At 37.8% G+C, this 12,235-nt stretch overlaps 1 pseudogene; it reads right to left on the reverse strand.

Moving 5' to 3' along the window:
- Positions 1 to 849: 849 nt before the first annotated feature.
- On the reverse strand, positions 850 to 1,403 carry LOC148094342 (apoptosis regulatory protein Siva pseudogene; annotated as a pseudogene).
- Positions 1,404 to 12,235: the final 10,832 nt, after the last annotated feature.

Genomic DNA, 12,235 nt, shown 5'->3' on the forward strand with positions numbered 1-12,235 from the left:
AGAGGAGGGAAAGCCAGGCGGGAGGTAAAAAGATAGTAGTTTACTGTGGCTGGGGACAGACATAGGAGGGATGAAAAGTCTCCAGGCCAAAAAAATATTTAAAACTGATATATCTGCAGACCATTCCTTTCTTTTTTAGAATGTTTTGCTTTTTTTTTTTTTTTTAAATACTTCTTTATTGATTTCAGAGAGAGGAAAGGAGAGGGAGAGACAGATAGAAACATCAATGATGACAGAGTCATTGATTGAACCCGCAACCCGGGCATGTGCCCTGACTGGGAATCGAACCCCGATCGCCTGGATCCCAGGTCAACGCTCAACTGCTGAGCCACGTCCAGTGGGGCCCTTTTCATATATTTAATGGCCAGTTGGATATCGGCTTTTGGGAAGGGGTTACTTAAGTTTTTTGATAATTTCTCATTAGATTGACTATTTTTTTATTAGCAATTTTACGGTGTTTTTAAAATAAATTCTGAAAATGAATCATAGTCATATATATATATACATATATATATATATCTTGTTAATATATTTTAATACCTTATGATTTGCCCTTAATGATTTCTTTTGAAGAAAAGCTCTTATATTTAAATTCAATTATAAACCTTTTCCTTTATTGATAGAATATTTATATATAAGAAATTTTTACCTATTCCAAGCTCTCATGCAACTTTGCAGAAGCTTTTTGTTTTATCTTTTGCATTTAGATTTATGAGCTATTTGGACATGATTTTTTTTTTTTTATGGTCAAAATATATAGGATTTATTCATTGCCACCACGAGTACAAATATCAAACAGAAAGGCTGCCCCCGGCCAAGGTCCCTCTGCACCGATACCAGTGAGGTCACCTAGCAGTGAGGTCGTCCAGGCGAGGCCACACCCACCGGGCCCTCAGCACTGAACAGGGCACAGCTGGCGCAGACACCTTCCCATGACCGTCACTGCGGTCCACGGGGGCGCACAGGGCGCAGGCCACAGCCCCGCAGCTGCTGCAGGTGCGCACACCCCCGCCCAGGGCAGCTCACCCTGCGCACACTGCTGTCCCGCCGGCAGCTCGCGCGCACCAGGAGCGGGCTCTGGACGCCGCCCAGACCCGTGGGCTTCGCAGGCCTGGGCTCCGCTCCTGGTCGGTGGGCCGTGGGTCCGATCAGCATCTGCCCACGCGGGGCCCGCGGGGCTCCCATGAGACCTGGCTTCGGGGACTGCGGTAGGTCACCCACAGCACAGCCTCCCTCCCACACAAGGGCCATGCAGGCTGCGCCCCGTGAGAAAGGAGCTGTGGGGTCTCGAAGGTCTCCCGCGGTAACGCTCCGCGCACACGCCGCGGCCCAGCTCCTTCCAGCCCCGCGGACCTGGAGCTGCAGCCGGGCCGCGTCCCCGAAGGGCAGCCCCGCTTGGGCATCGCCGCGGGCCCGGGGAGCTCTTGGACGTAATTTTTATAACGACACAAGGTAAAGCTTGAAGTCCATTGTCTTCCATATAAATAACCTAATGCTCGAGCATGATTAATTGAAATGACCATTTTTTCCGCATTGCAATATTGTGTAATCTTGTTACAGATCAGGTGACTATAGATGTAGGTGTGCGTAGCTGTATATGGACACTCTGTTTTGTTCATCTGATTATGGGTCTATCTTTACACCAATTCTAGACCATGTCTGTTCCTGTAGTTTTATAATCTTTGTATCCAACATAGTATGTCTTTCAATTTTATTCTGTACATTCAAAGATTTTTCAACTATTCTTGGACCTTTGGATTTTTATACCCATTTTAGGGTCTTATTGTCAATTTTCACAACACAGAATTTATTGGGATCTTGAATAGAATTATATGTAATCTATAGATCAGTTTGCAAACAAAGACAATCTTTATAATCTGATCTTTGAACATAATATATCTTTCGATTTATTAAGGTCTTTAATTTCTCTCAATAATACTTTTAGTTTTCTATATAGAGTTCTAACACATCATTCACTGTATTTATTCCTAGGTATCTGATGATGCTTGATGGTATTTCAAATGATACCTTCTTAAATTTCATTTTAAATTGTTGTTTCACTATAGAAGGCAATTTAATATATTATATATGCATTTATCTTAACTGTGATCTATTAGTTATTATTTCACAATTGATTTAGTGGTAACTCAATATAACAACATGCATCCCTGATTTATTAAACTATAAAAAATATATTTTATCACTTCTTATATAATTTAAGGACCTTAGAATATTTTAATTTTATTCACTGTGGTTTGCTCTTTCAGCCATTGTTGTCACATAATTTCATTCTATATAAACTTTGAATGTTGAAAGTCAAGATAATTTTTTAAAGGCAATATTCATTTAATTTTCTACTGTTTACCCTTTCTTTTACTCTTTATTTCTCACTACTTCTCTTTAGTTTTATCTCAGACTATTTTGCTCTTGCCTGAGGATCTCTTTTAGAATTTTCTAATCACAAGTCTGCTGCTGATAATTACTTTTTTCATTTTTCTCTGAAAATGTCTATTTTTACCTTCATTTTTGAAAGAAAGTTTTTGGAGGTATTATAACTCTAGATGGACAATTATTTTGTTTCAACCTTTTGTCTTCTATTTTTATAGTGGGCTGAATTGTGTTGAAGTCCTAACTAACTTCAAAGTGTATCAGAATTTGACTGTATTTGGAAATAAGGTATTTAAAGAAGTAATTAAATTAAATGAGGCATTGGGGTGTGCCCTAATCCAGTATAACTGGTATTTTTATAAGAAAATAAATTTGGATATTTCTTGTCAACCCCTTCTGGCCTGCAAAGTTTCTGTCGAGAAATCGGCTGAAAGTCTTATGGGAGAGGGCCCTTGTAGATTATGAACTTCTTTTCTCTTGCTGCTTTTAAGATTCTCTCTTTGTCTTTTACCTTTGGCATTTTAATTTTGATATGTCTTGGTGTGGGTTTCTTTGGGTTCATCTTGTTTGGGACTTTCTGTGCTTCCTGGACTTGTGTGTCTAAACCAGGTTAGGGGTGATTTCTGTCACACAGGTTTTGAATTCCTTGCTTTCTCTCTCCTTCTAACACCACCATGATGTGAATGTTGGTACATTTGAACTTGTCCCCAGGGCTCCTTATACCATCCTAACTTTTTGGGGGGGATTCTTTTCTTTTTGCTGTTCTGATTGGGTGTTTTCTAATTCCTTAGCTTCCAAACCTATGATTTGATCCTCTGATTCATCTACTCCACTGTTGATTCCCTGTAATGTATTCTTCATTTCAATTCATGTATTCTTCAGTTCTGACCTGTACTTTTTTATGTTATCTAATTCAAATTTATGTCTTCTAGCTCTTTGATGATGTTCTCACTAAAGGAATATAGTCAATAATATGGTAATAACTATGTATGGTATCAGTGGGTAATAGATTTATCGAGTTGATAATTTTGTAAGTGAAATAATATCTAATCACTAGATTGTACACCTGAAACTAACATAATATTGTACGTCAACTGTAACTGAAAAATTTAAAAATTTTTTAAAGTGGAAAAAAAAGAAAATTTGGGCACAGACACAAAAAAGAACACATGAAGACATAGGGAGAAGACAGCCATCTAGAAGCTAAGGAGAGAGGCCTATGAAGGAATGAACCCTGCTGACATCTTTATCTCATATTTCTATGCTTCAAAACTGTCCTTCAAAATAAATTTCTGGGTAAGCCACCCAGTCTGTGGTACTTTGGCATCCCTAGCAAACTAATACACTTTTTGACTGATTCTCTCAAGAAGTCAGCTATCTGTGTCATTGTTTATCCTTTGAAGATATTATGTATTTTTTTCCTGGCAATTTTTAAGGTTCTCTCTATGGCTTTTGTTTCTAATTCTCACTTGAAGATATGTTTTCATTGATTTTTTGAAAGAGAGGAAAAAGGGTGGGGAAGGGAGAAAGAAAGAGAGAGAAAGAGAGAGAGAAAGAGGGAGGAGACATCAATGTGAGAGAGCAGCTTTGGTGAGTGGCCTCCCATACACGCCCCTACTGGGGATAGAGCCTGCAACCTAGGCGTGTGCCCTGATGGGAACTGAACCTGCAGCATTTTGGTATATGGGATGATGCTCCAAAAAACGGAGCCACCTGGCCATGCTTCTATGTCTTTTGTTTTTAACATTTTAATGGGAGAAGCAAAAGTATAATTTTTCTGTTTTACTCCTCTTTTGATTTGTAGTGGTCTTTGAAGCTGTGGATATCTTTAGTTAGTTTTGTAATATTCTAGGCCATTATCTCTTCAGATATTAATTCTTTACTATTTCTTCTCTTCCACTTTCTAGTACTCTGATTTCATATATGTTAAAAATGTTTACCAGATGAGATATGTTCTTTTATGTTATTTTTATTGGTTTGTGTCTCTCTGTTTGGATATTTTCTTCTTATTTATAATTCACCAAACTTTTTTGGCTATGTCTATGTGCTATTAATTCCACCTATTTAGTTCATAACTTGTTATATTGTTCTGTTTCAGCAATTTCATAATATTCTTTTTAAAGTTTTCAATACTAAGAAAATTCATAGCTATTTTAAAAACTGTGCTTGATTACTCCAATATTTGAATTTCCTCTGAATCTATTTCAATTCAGTTTTTCTTCTGTTTGTTTTTTTTCATCAGTTTTCATCTCTTGTTTGCCTATTTGTCTCTCTCTGATCCAGGGATTATTAATGAAACTTTGAAGATATGATTTGAGACTTTGGAAATGATATCTTTCTTCAGAGAGGATATAGTTTTATTTCTAGGAGGCATTTAGGACATATGCAACTCACTTTAAAGCAAATAAGAATTCACTTGATTCCAAAAGGTGGTTTTGAGTTTTTTGGGGTGAGGAATCTATGTCAACTTTATCTTTACACTTAGGTATTGTCTTTTGGGGTCCTAGTTGGACGCCTAAAGCCATTACTCTTTATGGCCATTTATATCCAATCCAGGCATAACTTTCTTCTGAAGTTTTTAGTCTCTCAGCTATTGCTTTTAAATCAGCAAATGTAGTACATTAAAAAGAAGCACCAAATGTTGCACTCCCCTCTCTGGATTCTGCATTTTACGCTATGATCTGGGAATATTTCCTTTAACTTCAGTTGAATTTCCTCAAGTATTTCCTAGAGTGAAGTTCTGCTAGAAATAAAGCATAATCCACTATTGTTTGTCTTAGAACGTCTTTGTTTCATTTTCATTTTGGAAGCATATTTCAGTGGTATAGAACTCTGGGTCAGCATTTACTTTTTGCTATTTAAAGATATTCTATTTTCCCAGCACAATTTATTGAAGTAACTATATTTACTCCATTGTTTGTTTTTGCCTCCTTTGTAAAATAGTAATTGAACATAAAGATGTGGGTTTATTTGGGAGCTCTCTGTTCTGTTTTATTGATCTATATCCCTGTTCTTATGCCAGTACCAGGATGTTTTGATTATAATGGCTTTGTACTATAGTTTGATATCAGGTATTGTGATACCTCCAACTTTGCTTTTCATTCTCAAGATTTCTGAGGCTATTCTGCGTCTTTTTTGGTTCCATGTAAATTTTTGGAATAGTTGTTCTAGATCTATGACATATGCCATTGGTATTTTACCAGGAATTGTGGTGAATCTATAGATTGCTTTGGGTAGTAGAGACATTTTTTTCTTTATTGGAGCACTTATATATTTATTTACTTGCTTATTTTTTATTGTACAAAATATTACAGATGTTCCCTTTTTTCCCCATTGACCCCTTCTACTCACCCCCCCATGCACTCCTCTCCCAGGCCTTTACCACACTATTGTCTGTGTGCATGGGTTATGTATATATATTCATCAGTTAATCTCTCCCACCCACCCACACTTTCGCTGAGATTTGTCAGTCTGACCCATGCTTCCATATCACTGAATCTATTTTGTTCATCATTTTATTATGTTCTTTAGATGCCACATATAAGTGAGATCATGTGATGTTTGTCTTTCTCTGACTGCCTTATTTCACTTGGCATAATATTTTCCAGGTCCATCTGTACTGTCCCAAAGGGTACGCGATCCTTCTTCTTTATAGCTGCATGCTATTCCATAGTGTAAATGTCCCACAGCTTTTTTATCCACTCATCTACTGATGGGGACTTGAGCTGTTTCCAGATTTTAGCTATTGTAAATAGCACTGCTATGAACATAAGGGTGCATGTATATTCTTTCTGATTAGGGTTTCCAGATTCTTAGAATATATTCTGAGAAGTGGGATCACTGGGTCAAAAAGCAGTTTCATTTTTAATTTTCTGAGGAACCTCCATATTGTTTTCCTTAGTGGCTGTACCAGTCTGCATTTCCTCCAGAAGTGTACCAGGGCTCCCCTTTCTACACATTCTCACCGGCACATGTCATTTGTTGATGTGTTGATGGTAGCCATTCTTTTTTTTTTTACTTACAAATTAATCCAAATCTATTCATTTATTAATTTCATATAGGATCAGTTCCTGCAACGCTGGTGTTTTTTTCCCTATATCAGTAGGGAGTCTTTAACTTTCTGTGACAGCTATTTTTAACATCCTTTGTTAGGAAAAAAAAATTTTTCCCATACCACAAAGCAAGATTCTTAGTATCATCATTATTAACAGGTACTGTAAGAGTCTCCTATTGCTGCTGTAACAAATTGCCACAAACACATAGTATCTTAAGACAACACACATTTGTAATCTTAGTTTAGGATATCAGAAGTCTAAAATAGATCAGCAGAACTGTGTTACTTCTCGAGGCTTTAAGAAAGAATCTTTTCTTTTCCAGCCTCTGGCTTGTTGCTTCTTCCTCCATCTTCAAAGCTATGTATGTATCTGCTCTCCTCTCTGACCTCTTGCCTCCCTCTTCTAAGGACTCTTGTGATACATTGGGCCCACCTGATGTAATTGAATCAAGTGCAGCAGGAACTCCAATGAGCCTGGGCAGCAGCTGGGATCCTCTGGCACCAGGAAGAAGTCGTAACCTGACTTCTGGGACGCCAGCTTGAGCCTCTACACGGGCAATCCTATAGCGACAGCCCAGGGCCAACGCTAGTCCACCTCCTAAAGCAGTGCCTTGGATAGCTGCCACCAGGGCCTTCTTGCTTCTCTGCATTTCATCTACTAAATCTCCTAAAGTCAACCTAGAACTAATGGGAGGGCTGAAGCCGCGGATATCAGCACCTGCAGAGAAGTTGCCATTTGCTCCACAGATCACAATGGCTTTTACTGCAGGGTCTGTTCTAGCTTTCTGCAGTCCCTCTTTTATTCCATTTAAGACAGCTAAACTGATTGGCTTGAACGGCGGTTTCAGAGGCGAACCGGCGCCGGGCAGGGCTGCAGCCGAGCGCTCGCCCAGGTTTCCTCCGCGCCGGGCGGCCTCCGCCTCCAGCCTCAGTCTGCGCCCCGAGCCGGCCGCGGACCCCCGACGGCAGCCGCTCTGACAGGTGTGAAGCGCAGCTCGCTGTGGCTTTAATTCGCGTCTCTCATGATTGGTGGTGCTGAGCATCTTTTCATATGTCCCTTGTCCATCAGTGTGTCCTCTTTAGAGAAGTGTCTGTTCAGGTCCTCTGTCTGTTTTTAATGGGATTGTTTGTACTTTTCGTGTTGAGTTCTGTACGTTTTTTATAAATTTTGAATAATAACCCCCTTACCAGATATATTATTGTCAAATATGTTTTCCCCTCAGTGGGTTGTCTTTTTAGTTTGTCCATGTTTTCCTTTGCTGTGTTTAAACTTTTTTGTTTGATGTAGTCTCATTTGTTTATTTTTTTTTTTCTTTGCCATGTTCAGGTGATCCATCAGCAAAACAATATTACTAAGAGAAATGTTCCAGGTTTTACTGCCTGTTTTCTTTAGGAGTTTTATGGTTTTGAATCTTACATTTAAGTTAATAATCCATTTTGAGTTTATTCTTGTATATGGTGTAAGAAGGTGGTCTACTTTCATTTTTTTGGAAGTGTCTGTCCAATTTACCCAACACCATTTATGGAATAGACTGTCTTTACTCCATTGACTGATCTCTCCTCCTTTGTCAAATATTAATTGACCATATAGGTTTGGGTTTCTTTCTGGGCGTTCTATTCTGTTCCATCGATCTATAGGTTTGTTTTTATGCCATTACCATGCTGTTTTGATTACTATAGGCTTGTGGTATACTTTGAAATCATGTTGCATGATACCTCCAACCTTGTTTGTTTTTCTCTCAATTGCTGTGACTATTCAGGGTCTTTTGTGGTTCCATATAAAATTTTGGCTTATTTGTTCTACTTCTGTAAAACACCATTGGTATCTTGATAGGAATTACTTTGAATGTATAGATCGCTTTGGGTAGTATGGACATTTTGAAGATGTTAATTTTTCCTATCCATGAGCATGGTATATGCTTCCATTTATTTGTATCTTCTTCAATTTCTTTCTTCAGTGTCTTGTAATTTTCCAAGTGCAGGTCTTTTACCTCCTTGGTTACATTTATTCTTAGGTATTTTTTATTCAGTTATATGTGGGATTGTTTTGTAGTTTGCCTTTCTGATAGTTCATTATTAGTATATAAAAGTGCAACTGATTTCTGGATGTTTATCTTATATCTGGCTACTTTACTGAATTCATTTGTCAGTTCTAATAGTTTTTTGGTGGAATCTTTAGGGTTCTCTATACACAGTAACATGTCATCAGCAAATCATGACAGTTTTGCTTCTTCCTTTCCAATTTGGTTACCTTTGACTTTTTCTTGCTGTCTGATGGCTGTGGCTAGGACTTCCAGTACTATGCTGAGTAAGAGTGGGGAAGGGGGACATCCCTGTCTTGTTCCTGATCTTAAGGGAAACTATAGCAATTTTTCTTCATTGAGTATGATGTTAGCTGTGTGCTTGTCATATGTGGCCTTTATCATGTTGTGATATGTTCCATCTGTTCTTACTTTGCTGAGAGTTTTTATCAGAAATGGGTTATGGATTTTGTCCAATTTTTTCCTGCTTCTCTTGATATGATCATTTAGTTTTATCTTTCATTTTGTTTACCTTTTTGTGTTTCATGTAAATTGATTTGTGGATATTGTACCAATCTTGTATCCCAGGAATTAAGTTCACTTAATCATGATGTATGATCTTTTAAATGTATTGCTGAATTCAGTTCGCTAATATTTTGTTGAATATTTCTGTATCTATGTTCATCGGGGATATTATAGTATACTTTTCTTTCTTTTTAGTGTATTTATCTGGTTTTGAAATTAGGATAATGTTGTTTTGGTAAAATAAGCTTGGGAGTCTTCCATCCTCTTAAATTTTTTGGAATAGTTTGAGAAGGATTAGTGTCAGTTCTTTGAATATTTGGTAAAATTTACCTGTGACATCATGTTCAGGACTTTTGTTTGTTGGAAGTTTTGTTTCTTTTAATTATTACAGCTTTTATTTCATTAGCTGTAATCAGTCTATTCAGATTTCCTATTTCTTTTCTGTACACTTTTAAGATTGTGTATTTCTAGGAATTTATCGATCTCTTCCAGATTATCTAATTTGTTGAAATATAGTTGTTTATAATCTTTTCTGATAATCCTTTGTGTATTTCTTTGGTGTCAATTGTTCCTACTGTTTCATTCCTGCTTTTATTTACTTGAGTCGTCTTTATCTTGATGAATCTGGTTAAAGGTTTATCAGTCTTGTTATTTTTTCAAAGAACCAGATCTTGGTTTATTGATCTTTTATATTATTTTTTTAATTTTTATTTTGTTTATTTCCACTATGGTCTTATTATTTTCTTCCTTCTACTCGATTTGGGCATTGTTTGTTGTTTATTTTCTCATTTCTTTAGGCATAAGGTTAGATAATTTATTAGAACTTTTTCTTATTTCTTGAGGAACACCGGTATATGAATTTCCATCTCATGACTGCTTTTGGTGTAATTAATAGACTTTGTCTTGTTGTGTTTCCATTTTCATTTCTCTCAAGGTACCTTTCAATTTCTTCCTTGGTCTAATTGTTAACCCGTTGATAGTTTAGTTAAACGCTACTTAATTTTTTAAAATCTTCATCTGAGGATATGTTTTCATTGATTTTTTAGAGATAGAGAGAGAGAAACATCCCTCAGCTGCCTCCCATACGTGCCCACACCAGGGATTGAACCTACAACCTAGGTAAGTGTCCTGATAGGGAATCGAGCCCTCACCCTTTTTGTGTATACGACTGTGCTCCAACCACATGAGCAACCCAGCCGGCGCAGCTGGGTGTTATTCAGCCTCTATATGTTTGTGTGTTTTTCAGTTTATTTTGTGATTAGCTTTTAGTATTATACACTAAAGGCTTAGTGTATAATACTAAAAGTTAATTTAGTGTATAATACTAAAAGATAATCCGAGAAAATTCTTGATATGATTTCAGTTTCCATAAATTTATTGAAACTTGTTTTGTGCTCCAACCTGCTGTTTATTGTAGAAAATATTCTCTGTGCACTTGAAGTATATTCTGCTTCTTTGAGGATAAATGCTTTGAAAATATCAATTCAATCCATATGGTTTAGTGTATCATTTAAGATGACTGTTTCCTTGCTGATTTTCTTTCTGGAAGATCTATCCATTTATGTGAATTGGGGTGTTAAAATCTCCACCTGTGACTGGATTACTGTGGATTCTCCCTTTATGTCCATCAAGATCTGCTTTATGTATTTAGGAGCTCCTATGTGTGTGAATAAATGGTTACAAGGGTTATATCCTCTCGTTGGATTGATCCCTTTATCACTATGTAGTGTCCCTTTTGACTCATATTATAGCCTTTGTTTTAAAGTCTATTTTGTCACATACAAGTATTGCTACCCCACCTTTTTTCCCGTGTGCATGAACTATCTTTTACCATCCGTTTACTGTCAGTCTCCATATTTCTTTCATTCCTAGCTGGGTCTCATGTAGACAGCATATAAATAAGTCTTGTATTGTTATTCAATCAGCTACCCTTTGTCTTTTGATTCCAGCATTCAAGTATTTACAGTTAAAGTGATTATTGACCAATATGTATTTAATACCATTTCATTCCTTATAACTATATGCCTGTTTTTCCTTTCATATTCTTTTTTATTTTATTTTTAAATATTATAGTAGTCCCTTTTTCTTCCCAAGGACCCGTTGCACCCTGTCCCCTCCCCCTCCCCAGTCCCTCTCCCCACCACTGTCCCTGTCCTTGGGTTGTGCATATATGCATATAAATTCTTTGGTTACTCTCTCCCCTTCCACCCACCCGCCCTCCTGCATCCCTCTGACATTCGTCAGTCTCATCTATGCTTCCATGTCATTGAATCTATTCTGTTCATCATTTTGTAAGTTCTTTAGATTCCACATGTAAACGAGATCCTGTAATGTTTGTCTTTCTCTGCCTGGCCTATTTCACTTAGCATAATATTCTCCAGGTCCATCCATACTGTCCCAAAGGGTACGGATCCTTCTTCTTTACAGCTGCGTAGTATTCCATGGTGTAAATGTCCCACAGCTTTTTTATCCACTCATCTCCTGATGGGCACGTGGGCTGTTTCCAGATCTTAGCTATTGTAAACTGTGCTGCTATGAACATCGGGGTGCATATATTCTTTCTGATTAGTGTTTCAGGATTCTTAGGATACATTCCTAGGAGGGGAATCACGGGGTCAAAAGGCAGCTCAATTTTTATTTTTGTGTGGAACCTCCATACTGTTTTCCACAGTGGCTGCACCACTCTGCATTCCCACCCGGAATGGACTAGGGTCCCCTTTCTCCACACCCTCGCCAGCACATGTCGTTTGTTGATTTGTTGATGGAGCCATTCTGACAGGTGCGAAGTGAGACCTCATTGTGGGTTTTTTTTGTGTTTTTATATATATATATATCTTTATTGATTTCAGAGAGAGCGAGAGAGAGAAAGAAACATCAATGATGAGAGAGCCATTGATCGAGCCCACACCCCAGGTATGTGCCCTGGCTGGGAATCGAACCCCGATCGCCTGGATCCTAGGTCGACATTCAACCGCTGAGCCACACCCCGCCAGGCTGATTGTGGTTTTAATTTGCATCTCTCTGATAATTAGCGCTGTTTAGCATTTTCTCATGTGTCTCTTGGCCCTCTATGTGTCCTCTTTGGAGAAGTGTCAATTCAGCTCCTTTGCCCATTTCTTAATTGGGTTGTTTGTCTTCCTCTTGTTGAGTAGGATGAGTTCTTTGTATACTTTGGAAATTAGGCCCTTATCAGATACATCCTTGGCAAATATGTTTCCCCAGGCTGTTGGGTCCCTTTGTGTTTTGA

Source organism: Miniopterus natalensis, chromosome 1 (assembly GCF_054644295.1).
Source record: "Miniopterus natalensis isolate mMinNat1 chromosome 1, mMinNat1.hap1, whole genome shotgun sequence".
Taxonomy (NCBI): Eukaryota; Metazoa; Chordata; class Mammalia; order Chiroptera; family Miniopteridae; genus Miniopterus; species Miniopterus natalensis.